The sequence below is a fragment of the Nicotiana attenuata genome, chromosome 1 (genome assembly GCF_001879085.1).
Source record: "Nicotiana attenuata strain UT chromosome 1, NIATTr2, whole genome shotgun sequence".
Classification (NCBI taxonomy): Eukaryota; Viridiplantae; Streptophyta; class Magnoliopsida; order Solanales; family Solanaceae; genus Nicotiana; species Nicotiana attenuata.
In genome coordinates this window covers 14,089,817-14,100,342 of record NC_031989.1, presented here as the reverse complement: position 1 = coordinate 14,100,342, position 10,526 = coordinate 14,089,817, and the positions used below count along the sequence as shown (strand labels likewise).

The following is a 10,526-nucleotide window of genomic DNA, read 5'->3' as shown; positions in this document are numbered from 1 at the left end:
TTATGCAATTGTTTGATTATATCATGAGTGGCTAAACACCCATTGTTCTGGGGTTGTGATTTAGCCATGAATATTATTGTTTGATATTAACTTAACCTTGATTATAATTCACCAACATATGGTTGTTTCTTCAATTCTGTGTTTAATTGCTTAATTGTCTGGCCAGCAGTTAGGTTCTATTTACTATCTATGCTATGCTTGGAAAAGCCGTGTTTAGATTAGAGAAGAATTGAAGAGAGCATGATCTTAACCCTTAGGTGGAGCGGATTTGTGGTTAGGATAGGAATATACCTAGTCACCGTGCTTAATTAAATATCGTGATCTTAATGCGTTCTTAATAGATTGATTTCATAGGAATATAGGCGTTAATCTATTGAGAATAGGTGAGTAGTACTTCGGGAGAAGGCTATGAGAGCATTTATCGATTAATTAGCAACCATGAGTGAATTATATGAAAGGGAGAGTTAATTAGAACACAATACGAATGGTGAATCGATCACAACCCTGGAATATTTGTCTCTACTGAATACACAACAATCAACTCGTTACTTGATAATTTAGTTATTATTTAGAATCGTAGTATAGTATAATCATATTATTGGACTTTGCTTTTAGCTAGATTGAATAACAATTTTAGTGATTTAGTGAGTAGTTTACACAAGTCTCTGTGGGTTCGACACTCAACTTATCATTATATTACTTGTCGACCACGTATACTTGCGTGTGCGTTTGGGAGCAACAAGTTTTTGGCGCCGTTGCCGGGGACTTGAATATTAACTACTTGCTAGTTTTTGCTTTAATTGTTTATTTCGTCTAGTCTAACGTTACTTGATTGTTGCTCAGATCTCAGGAACTTTGATTGAATGCGTAGGGTCAGAAGCCAGGACAGACTCAACGGCTTTGACCCCGAACCTGAGAAAACATTTCACAGGAGGTTGAGGGAAGCAAGGGACACGAATAATATTCAGGCACTTGTTCAATTTCCTGTGGACATGGCAGAGGAGCAACATATGGCTGTTCAGGAGGTAGCAATGCCCAGTATTGCTAATGTCACCTCCAGTATAGTGAAGCCCAGGATCACTGGGCACTTTGAGCTGAAACAGAGCATGATCCAGTTACTTCATGCAAACGGGCAGTTTATGGGTCTTCCGCACGAGGATCCACAACAGCATATTCTGAACTTCTTGGAGATTAGTGACACTTATATCACTCACGGGCTCACTCCAGATTATGTGAAGCTCACACTTTTTCCATTCTCTCTGTTGGGCGAAGCTAAGCGATGGCTAAAGGCAGAACCAGCTAATTCCATTACATCATGGAATGATTTGGCAAGAAAATTTCTGGCAAGGTTCTTTCCATCAGGCAAAACTGCAAAGATCAGAAGTGAGATAGTTGCCTTCAAACAGAAAGCAGGAGAATCTTTATACTCAGCTTGGGAAAGGTTCAAGGGGCTACTCAGAGACTGTCCTCATCACAATCAAACGAATGAAGTGTTAGTTCACACTTTCATAGAAGGGCTCCATCCCCAAACAAAAATTGTAGTAGATGCTGCAGCTGGAGGTCAAGTATTGGAGAAAAGCTTTGATGAAATTTATGCATTATTGAACAAATTCTCCAAAAGCAATCCGGATTGGCAAGGAGAGATGGGTAGGAACATGGTACAAAAATCACCAGGGGTTCTCGAATTAGATGTTGTCTCAGCATTGTCAGCACAGGTCTCTACGCTGACCAACCAAGTCAATCAGATGACCATGATCATTAACAAGCAACAAGCCCAGCCAGTGCAACAAGTTCAAATATTTTGTGAAGTATGTGGAGAGGGTCACATGAGCAATCTATGCCCAGCAAATCCAGAGTCTGTATATTTTGTGGGTAATGCAAATCGAGGCCAAACAAATCAGTATGGGGACACTTACAACCCCAACTGGAGGAATCACCCAAACTTCTCCTGGGGTGGAAATCAAGGCAATCAGAATCAATACCGGCCTCAAGCACCTCAACAACAATCCAGACCACCTCAGGATGAACAACAAGCTAGCCTTGAGGAGATGATGAAGAAATTGATGGCCGACCAGCAAGCCCTCAATCAGAAATTAATAGCAGATCAGCAAGCCTTCAATCAGAAATTAATAGCAGATCAACAAACTTTCAATCAGAAAATAATGGTTGATCAGCAGGCTCAAGCCACAACACTGAGAAATTTGGAGCACCACGTGGGCCAACTTGCCAGAGCCCAAGCTACCAGACTAGTAGGGGCTCTTCCTAGTGATACTGAGCCCAATCCTAAAGCTCAAGTCAATGCGGTTACCTTGAGAAATGGAAGAGCATTAGAAGAAGTTCCAAAGAAAAAGAAGAATACAGCTCATCCTGAAGGAGAATTAGTTCCTAAGCCAGTTGAGAGGAATGAGAAAGATGATAAAGGACCCGAGCCAGTAATTGAGACTAGGCCACCACCTCCGTTTCCACAAAGACTGCAGAAGCAAAAAGATGATGCTAAGTACAAGAAATTCCTAGATATTTTGAGCCAAGTGAGTGTGAATTTGCCTTTGGTGGAAATTTTGCAGGAAGTGCCTAAGTATGTAAGGTATCTCAGAGATATTGTGGCAAACAAACGAAGACATGCAGAGTTCGAAACAGTTGCACTTACTGAAGAGTGCAGTGCCAGAGTTCAGAGTAAACTTCCTCCTAAGTTGAAGGATCTTGGGAGTTTCACAATTCCTTTGTCTCTTGGAAAACAAGAAGTTGGTAGAGCCCTGTGTGATTTAGGGGCTAGTATAAATTTGATGCCATACTCTTTGTTCAAGCAACTTGGATTGGGGGCGCTCAGACCTACTACAATCACTTTACAGTTAGCAGATAGGTCACTAGTCATGCCAGAAGGAATTATTGAGGATGTGTTAGTTCGAGTGGGAAAGTTTATTCTTCCTGCTGATTTTATTGTTCTTGATTACGAGGGAGATGAGGAAGTGCCCATTATTTTGAGGCGACCATTCTTGGCTACTGGTGGAGCAATTATTGATGTAAGGGCAGGGAAGTTAAAAATGAGAGTTGACGATGAGGAGGTCACTTTTAATGTGTACAAGGCACTTAAGCTCCCTAAGCATTATGAGGACTTGTGCATGATTACTGTGGTAGAATCGAAGGGGATAGAGCAGAGTCTTTATGTGAATTGTAGTGATCCAGATGGGACAACTGAGTTAGAGGAGGTAGTGTTGCAAGCTGAGTGTGTAAAGACGATTGCGAAAAGAGCCAGAGATGAAAGAGGAGACCTTCCGAGAGTGTGCAAAAAGGCTAGACTTTATGGGAGAAAGAAGAAGAGAAAGCGCCCAGCCTGAGCAGAGTAGCAGAGTCGTGCGATGACTATAAATAAGGCACTTGTTGGGAGGCAACCCAACATGTATATCTTTTAGTTATTGATTATTTATTTTTTTAGTGTCAAGTTTTGTGTTGTTTTTTTTTTTGCAGAGTAGGGGAAGTCTGAGTACCCAAGGATGAAGCTGAGGAGCATGTTTGAGCTTAAGTGTGGGGTCGTCCCGACCCTTAATATTGAGGATCATGACCGAGCTAGGCCCGACAGGGTCTCAGGAAGTATTACTCACCCTTGTTTTAATATCTTTCTCTGTGATCATGCCTCGAGGACTATGCATAATATAAGTGTGGGGTGCAAAAACTACTTTCTGAAGTGTAATGGTATAAATCTACATTTTTTTTATTTTTTTTAGTTTTTCTTTTAGAACTCGTAGTAGACATAGTCTAGGTTTTAAAAAAAACGAAAATTGAAAAAAAAAATTGAAAAAGCTCGGATTTTTCCTGATGATGGATCATTTGGACAATTTTCTTGAGGGATAAAAGTCTGATTTAAAAACACCAAAAAGATTTTTGTTTTCTTTTATATTTTTTTTAGTTTCTATTTTTTTTTTTAGAATAGCTAGGTAGTATTCCTTGGTTTTTCTTTAGGCACCGGTTCTTTTCCAAGGATGTAGCTCAAACCGAGCATTTTAATTTCTTTTTAGGAGTAGTAGGAAGAAACTGAGTCGTTCTGAGATACTCATTGACATGATTGATGCTGGCACATTAGGCTATGACATACATTCTGTTTTCCCATATACTTGGTTTGAATTGTGAAGCCTAAGTAAAGTAAATAGCCTATTTTGTGACGCCTTTTCTCAGCTTTTTGACTTGTAGGCTGCATAGTGCAATGTTGCTTAATTTTCTCATTTAATTGTGCTTGCTTGACTTGAGAGTTGAACAGAATCGTCTTGATTGAGTCATATGCAACGTGTATGTAAGGATTCGTGTTTTTCTATGCTATCCTGTGTAGTCTAGAACTTGCCCCGTATGTTAATTAAAGCGAAATTGTAAGTTGTGCTAATCTAGGAGATGACGTAGGCATTTTCTTTCATGATCATGGATGTGCTTGTCACATAAAAATAAAATTTTCCGTTGCTAGCCCCTTTGAGCCTATAGACCTTTCTTTTGGCACCCACATTACAAGCCATTCCCTATTTTATTCTTAATTTGATATTGATTGAACCTTTACCTCCTAATGCACTTAGTCGCTAAAAGAAGTAAGGTTAGAGATTAGGGAGTAGCTTTTGAGTGGAACCATGGAAGGGCCCGTTGGTGCACTAAAGTTGAAATCAAAAGACACTAGCCAATGAACTTTATTGTATGGAGTGTGTGAAGAAAAGAGAAAGAAAAAGAAAAATTTAAAGAAAAGAAAAAAATTGATGGTGAAAGTATGTAGAAAAATAAACACCTCCAATTCTTATTGATTTGTGCTAGTGAAAAATAGAGAAGTGCTTAATTGAAAAGAGGGCTATGTTGTATATGGCAAGTGATTTGGTGGAGAAGAGTATGTGCTTGAATTGTAAATGTAGTGTATTAAAGTGCTTAGGAGGGTTAGCCACTATTTCTAATTGTATCATACCCGTCCCTTAGCCTACATTACAACCTAAAAGTCCTAATTGATCCTAGATTTGGCTAGCTTAAATTAGTGGAGATATACACTACGGGCAAGCTTATGGTACGACCACGGGATGCATATGAATTCTTTGTGAGAGTGAGTGAATTTTGTTCAATTGTGTGATGTCCTTTAATTATTTTCAAAAGTATATTTGAAAGTGTGGACCAATTTATACTCATTCTTTTGTTTGTTGGTGAGGGCACATGATCTCATGAATGATTGGTAATGTTGTAAACTTTCTTGTTGGGTAAGTGCATGAATTGAGGGTGCTTAGTGGTTGCAAGTCGATTGTTGAGGTTGGGCGGTGACGAATAGGTTGTTGGAATTTATTGAATTGAAATACTCTAATTGGGTATACTTAAACGGGAAGAATGTGAAATTTTGTGTGTTCATGCTTGTGTGCCGATATTGATTGTAGTCAAGGGTAATATGTGTGGTTAAAAGTTAGGGTGTTTCTCTATGATTGAACTTTGTACGTAGTTGGGGGTTCATTAGATTGTCCAATTGCTCGAGGACGAGCAAGAGTCTAAGTGTAGGGTGTTGATAAATGATGAAAAGTGCATATTTTTGAGTATATTTGTATATTAATTCTTGTGTGTGTCGCGGGAAATTACATGATTTTCGAAGTGAAATATACTCATTATGTGTTTCTTATGTGTAGGAACGATTTTGGATGATAAATGATCAAAAGATGACAATTCGACACAAAAAGAAGAAATTAAAGGACTGGGAGCTCGTCTATTCTCGTGCGTGGCACGAAGTCGGACGCGAAAAAGGAAAAAATTTAAGGCACAAAACAGCGAAGCGAAGCAAAGGCACGGAGCGCTTCGCGAAATGGAAGAATCTCAAAAGCTGGATCCGCGTCAAAGTCCGCGTCTAGACGCGAAGGCAAACGCGGATCCGCGTCAAAGTCCGCGTCTAGACACGAAGGAAGACGCGGATTCCAGCACTCCCATCCGAAGTTGGATTGAAGAATTCCGCCCCTCATCAACCCTAGGTCATATAAATACATCCTAAAAACACCACTTTGAGGGGATACACCACTTTGGAGTAAAAAACACACACGGGATCGTGAGGAAGCGGAGAATTCTCAGTTTTCTTCATCTTTTTTAGTATTATCAATTGATTCAACAATTATGCAATTGTTTGATTACATTATGAGTGGCTAAACACCCATTGTTCTGGGGTTGTGATTTAGCCATGAATATTGTTGTTTGATATTAGCTTGACCTTGATTATAATTCACCAATATATGGTTGTTTCTTCAATTCTGTGTTTAATTGCGTAATTGTCTGGCCAGCAGTTAGGTTCTATTTACTATCTATGCTATGCTTGGGAAAGCCGTGTGTAGATTAGAGAATAATTGAGGAGAGCATGATCTTAACCCTTAGGGGGAGCAGATTTGTGGTTAGAATAGGAATATACCTAGTCACCGTGCTTAATTAAATCTCTTAATCTTAATGCGTTCTTAATAGATTGATTTCATCGAAATATAGGAATTAATCTATTGAGAATAGGTGAGTAGTACTTCGGGAGAAGGCTATGAGAGCGTTTATCGATTAATTAGCAACCATGAGTGAATTATATGAAGGGGAGAGTTAATTAGAACACAATACGAATGGTGAATCGATCACAACCCTGGAATATTTGTCTCTACTGAATACACAACAATCAATTCGTTACTTGATTATTTAGTTATTATTTAGAATTGTAGTATAGTACAATCATATTATTGGACTTTGCCTTTAGCTAGATTGAATAACAATTTTAGTGATTTAGTGAGTAGTTTACACAAGTCTCTGTGGATTCGACACTCAACTTATCATTATATTACTTGTCGACCACGTATATTTGCGTGTACGTTTGGGAGCAACAAAAATTAATATGATAGATACTTTTATATGAGAGAGAATCTTAAGAGAGCTATATTAGGATACATTTCAGGTGAGAGAATCACAGCAGAAATATATTAGGAATATGAAAAGTTGTAAAATTTAAATAATAAATTGTATTATATGTAATTTCATCAAAGTAGTTGTAGGAAACTTAAATAAGTGTTAGAAAGGTTGTATCCTATATAAATTCCTTAAATATATATCCGCCTTTTGGGTCACCTTTTAACTTATACCCGCTTTGCAAAAAAAAAATACAAGCGTACCCACTTTTCGCGTAATTTCAGACATACGGGCCTGAAGTAGCAAAAATTTATGTTTGAAGTTTGAACTTCAGAATGTTTCGCCTGAAGTGTAGCAAAACTTTAGATATTTTTGCATGAAGTTTGGTCTGACTTGCAAAGGCAATCACGCAAACTTCAGTTCATAGTAAAATGGCAAACTTTAGTTCAATAAAACTACAACATGATTTGGCTGAAGTTTTTGTTTGTAATTGCTGAACTTCAGCATTCTAGTAGCTGAAGCTTTGTTCTGTATTTGCTGAACTTCAGCATGTTTTAGCTGAAGCTTTGTTCTGTTTGTGATGAACTTCAGCATTCTAGGACTGAAGTTTGTTTTGTATTTGCTGAATCTAGCATTCTTAGAGCTGAAGTTCTAAACAACAATGAATTTAATAAATCATGATTAGCATCGATTGATGCTGTTCATTTCAAAGATTAAAGAATGAAAAATATTTTCGACATGAAAACAAGTTACTACAGATAAATTAGAACCAAAAATCAATGTGCCTGTAAAGCTAAAATATCTAAGAGGTTAAATTATTGTGAATAAGACCAAACTGAACATAATGTGACAAACAGATATATATGAATCATCAGGCTAGAACGCATAACAATATCTCAAGCTTCAGCATTCAGAAAATGAAGGAGGAGAAGAAGGAAGAGAAAGAGGCCTGAAGTTGTTTAAACAGTGGGTACAAGTTAAAACTTTTAAAAAAAGTGGGTATAGATTAAACGGGGCGACCAAATAGGGCGCCCCGTGCAATTTTTACTAGTATAGCTAGGTAAATTTCTCATTTTTTGGCGATAATGTGGGTTGGCAGCTAATGGGGCCATTGTCCCAGCCCACTGATCTCTCCCTTCTTTAGAAAACTCCATCTGTCCGGGAACGGCCGTAAAGAGGAGAGAAAAGCCCATCCAAGAAATAGACCCACTTCATTTGATTTCTAGAGAGAGAGAGATGAACCCATTACCTAAACAAATTTGCGTTTTGGTAAAAAGATTAATTTCCAATCCACAATCAATCCGAAAATCTAAGATCTTTGTTACCTTCAATTACAAAGATGTGCCGGAGGACCAAGCATATTTCGTTGGAATTTTAGCTAAATTTCGGAAGTTCTACTGGCTTCATATGTTTTGCTGACAGAGGCGGGCCAACCGTTAGGGTAGAGGGTTATCGATCCCCGGTAATTTCGAAAAAAATATATCTATATATGCGTATATATCTTATATAACAAATATATATTTTGAATGGCATCCTAAGACTCAAAGTTAGCGAGCTACATTAGTAGATTAAGAAGGAGGAGGGGCACAATTTGACTTTTAGTGCGCTAGCTGAGTACGAATCACACTCCAACTTTTCTCCAATTTTTATTTGATAGTGGTGCCCCGCCACTTTCAAAACCTGGATCCACTTCTTTTTGTTGAGTATGTGTATGTAGGTAAGAATCAGCTAGCTCATTTACTCTAATTCCATGAATAAAAAAATACCTCTCTTGAATCTTGATGAGGACGAAAAGTAATAGTACTAAAAAGTGAGAATAATAATGAACATCAGCATATATGCACTGTATTGTATGTATATATGGTTTAGTTCCCATGGATTTAGAATGATTCAAACTTAGGTTTTGATATCTGAAACTAGGGGTGTGCATTCGATTTATCGATTCGATTTTGACCCTTATCGATAATTACTTATCGATTATCGATTTGTACATATGCTTATCGTTATCGTTTCAATAAGGTTTAGATTTTTTCGATTTCGATTTATCGATTTGGGGGCTTATCGATTCGGTTATCAATTACACCAATAAGAAAATTTACGGGTTTCCACGGAAAGTATATCGCTATAAACGCGCCTAACTAATATGGACAAAAAGAAGCTAAAATAAGACGAACACCATTTATAACATAAAAATTGTGTCAACAAGCACATGCAACAAAACTAAAGTAAGGGATCAAATGTATGCCACCAACACTCCAACGGTATAAAAAAAAAAAATACATCATCACGGCAAATTCTGTTTTCCATTAATTTGAACTTCATTCCTTTGATCTTTAAATATGACCATTCCTTAAATGTGATACAGGAAATAATAGGGTAAGGGACTTAGGGTAAAGGAAAGGGTATAAATTAGGGAAAATGATATTGTATAGCCGCTTTCAAAATAGTAGCGGTATATATATACATTCTGTATGTTATATTAATCTACACAAATAGGTAATTACTCATTTTACAAGTGTCTACAGTTTAGGGGTGTGCATTCGATTTATCGATTCGATTTTGACCCTTATCGATAATTACTTATCGATTATCGATTTGTACGTATGCTTATCGTTATCGTTTCAATAAGGTTTTTTTCGATAACAAATAATTGATTCGATTTATCAATAAACCGATTCGAATGCATACCCCTATCTGAAACTCTTTAGAGTAGCTGATTTTCGTTAGCAACTCAAACGATAGTTACATTATTGTGGTGATCAACTATTAAACGTAACTAAATCCAAGTCCGCATTTGAGAAAAAGATATAAAAGTGTACTCTTCTCTAGTGAAAACAATTAAAACAAAACGTCGCCTGAGAGATTCGAACTCTCGCGGGGAAACCCCATGTACTTAGCAGGCACACGCCTTAACCACTCGGCCAAAGCGACTTTGTTCTATTTCGTTTCTTTATAATATGCAAATAGCCTTTCACTTTAAAGATTAAAGCTAATAAAATATGACAACAAATACCCTCAGCTCAAAAACAAAATGCACGCCCAGTGGGACTCGAACCCACAATCGCTTGATTAGAAGTCAAGCGCCTTATCCATTAGGCCATGGGCGCTCTTGTTTATACAATATGATGACATTGAAACTTTTTCTGAAAGTAATAAAATTACACATTGCTTATCCTATAAAGTAACTGAAAAAAGACTAAAAGACAAATCCTTAGTTACATCAATAGAATAGATAGGTTTTATTTTGGCATCAGAAAAGAAGATTATAATGAGTTTTGGGCATAAAAGATACGATGAAGTGTGTTTCCAAACTTGTAGAGAAGTGTAAGCACGAACACGAGAACAAAGTTAGAGAGACCGAACATATTTTGCAGAAAAAATATTTGGTTCGTTTTACGGTATTCATGAGTTTAAGTTATACACACTATGAGCGTAAAAGAAAACTATACTATCAGGTCAATAAAATAATATTTAGAAGTAAGTCTCGTTAAAATAGGAAATACGTAATCTTGAAAATAAAATGTAAATTTATTTACACTTGTATTATATAACTTAAACTCTGTATTCATTCTATGGACCAATCCAAGTATGATGAGGTATGGCCTCATCTCACCGAAAATGGGTTAACTACTATAGTAATGCTCCAAGTAATCATGAGCCGAGGT

At 37.2% G+C, this 10,526-nt stretch overlaps 2 non-coding genes across 2 annotated transcripts; both read right to left on the bottom strand.

Annotated features, from left to right (window-relative positions):
- Nucleotides 9,711-9,792, bottom strand: TRNAS-GCU. Its single transcript has one exon. It is a non-coding gene; the product is annotated as a tRNA-Ser (tRNA).
- Nucleotides 9,896-9,968, bottom strand: TRNAR-UCU. The gene has a single exon. It is a non-coding gene; the product is annotated as a tRNA-Arg (tRNA).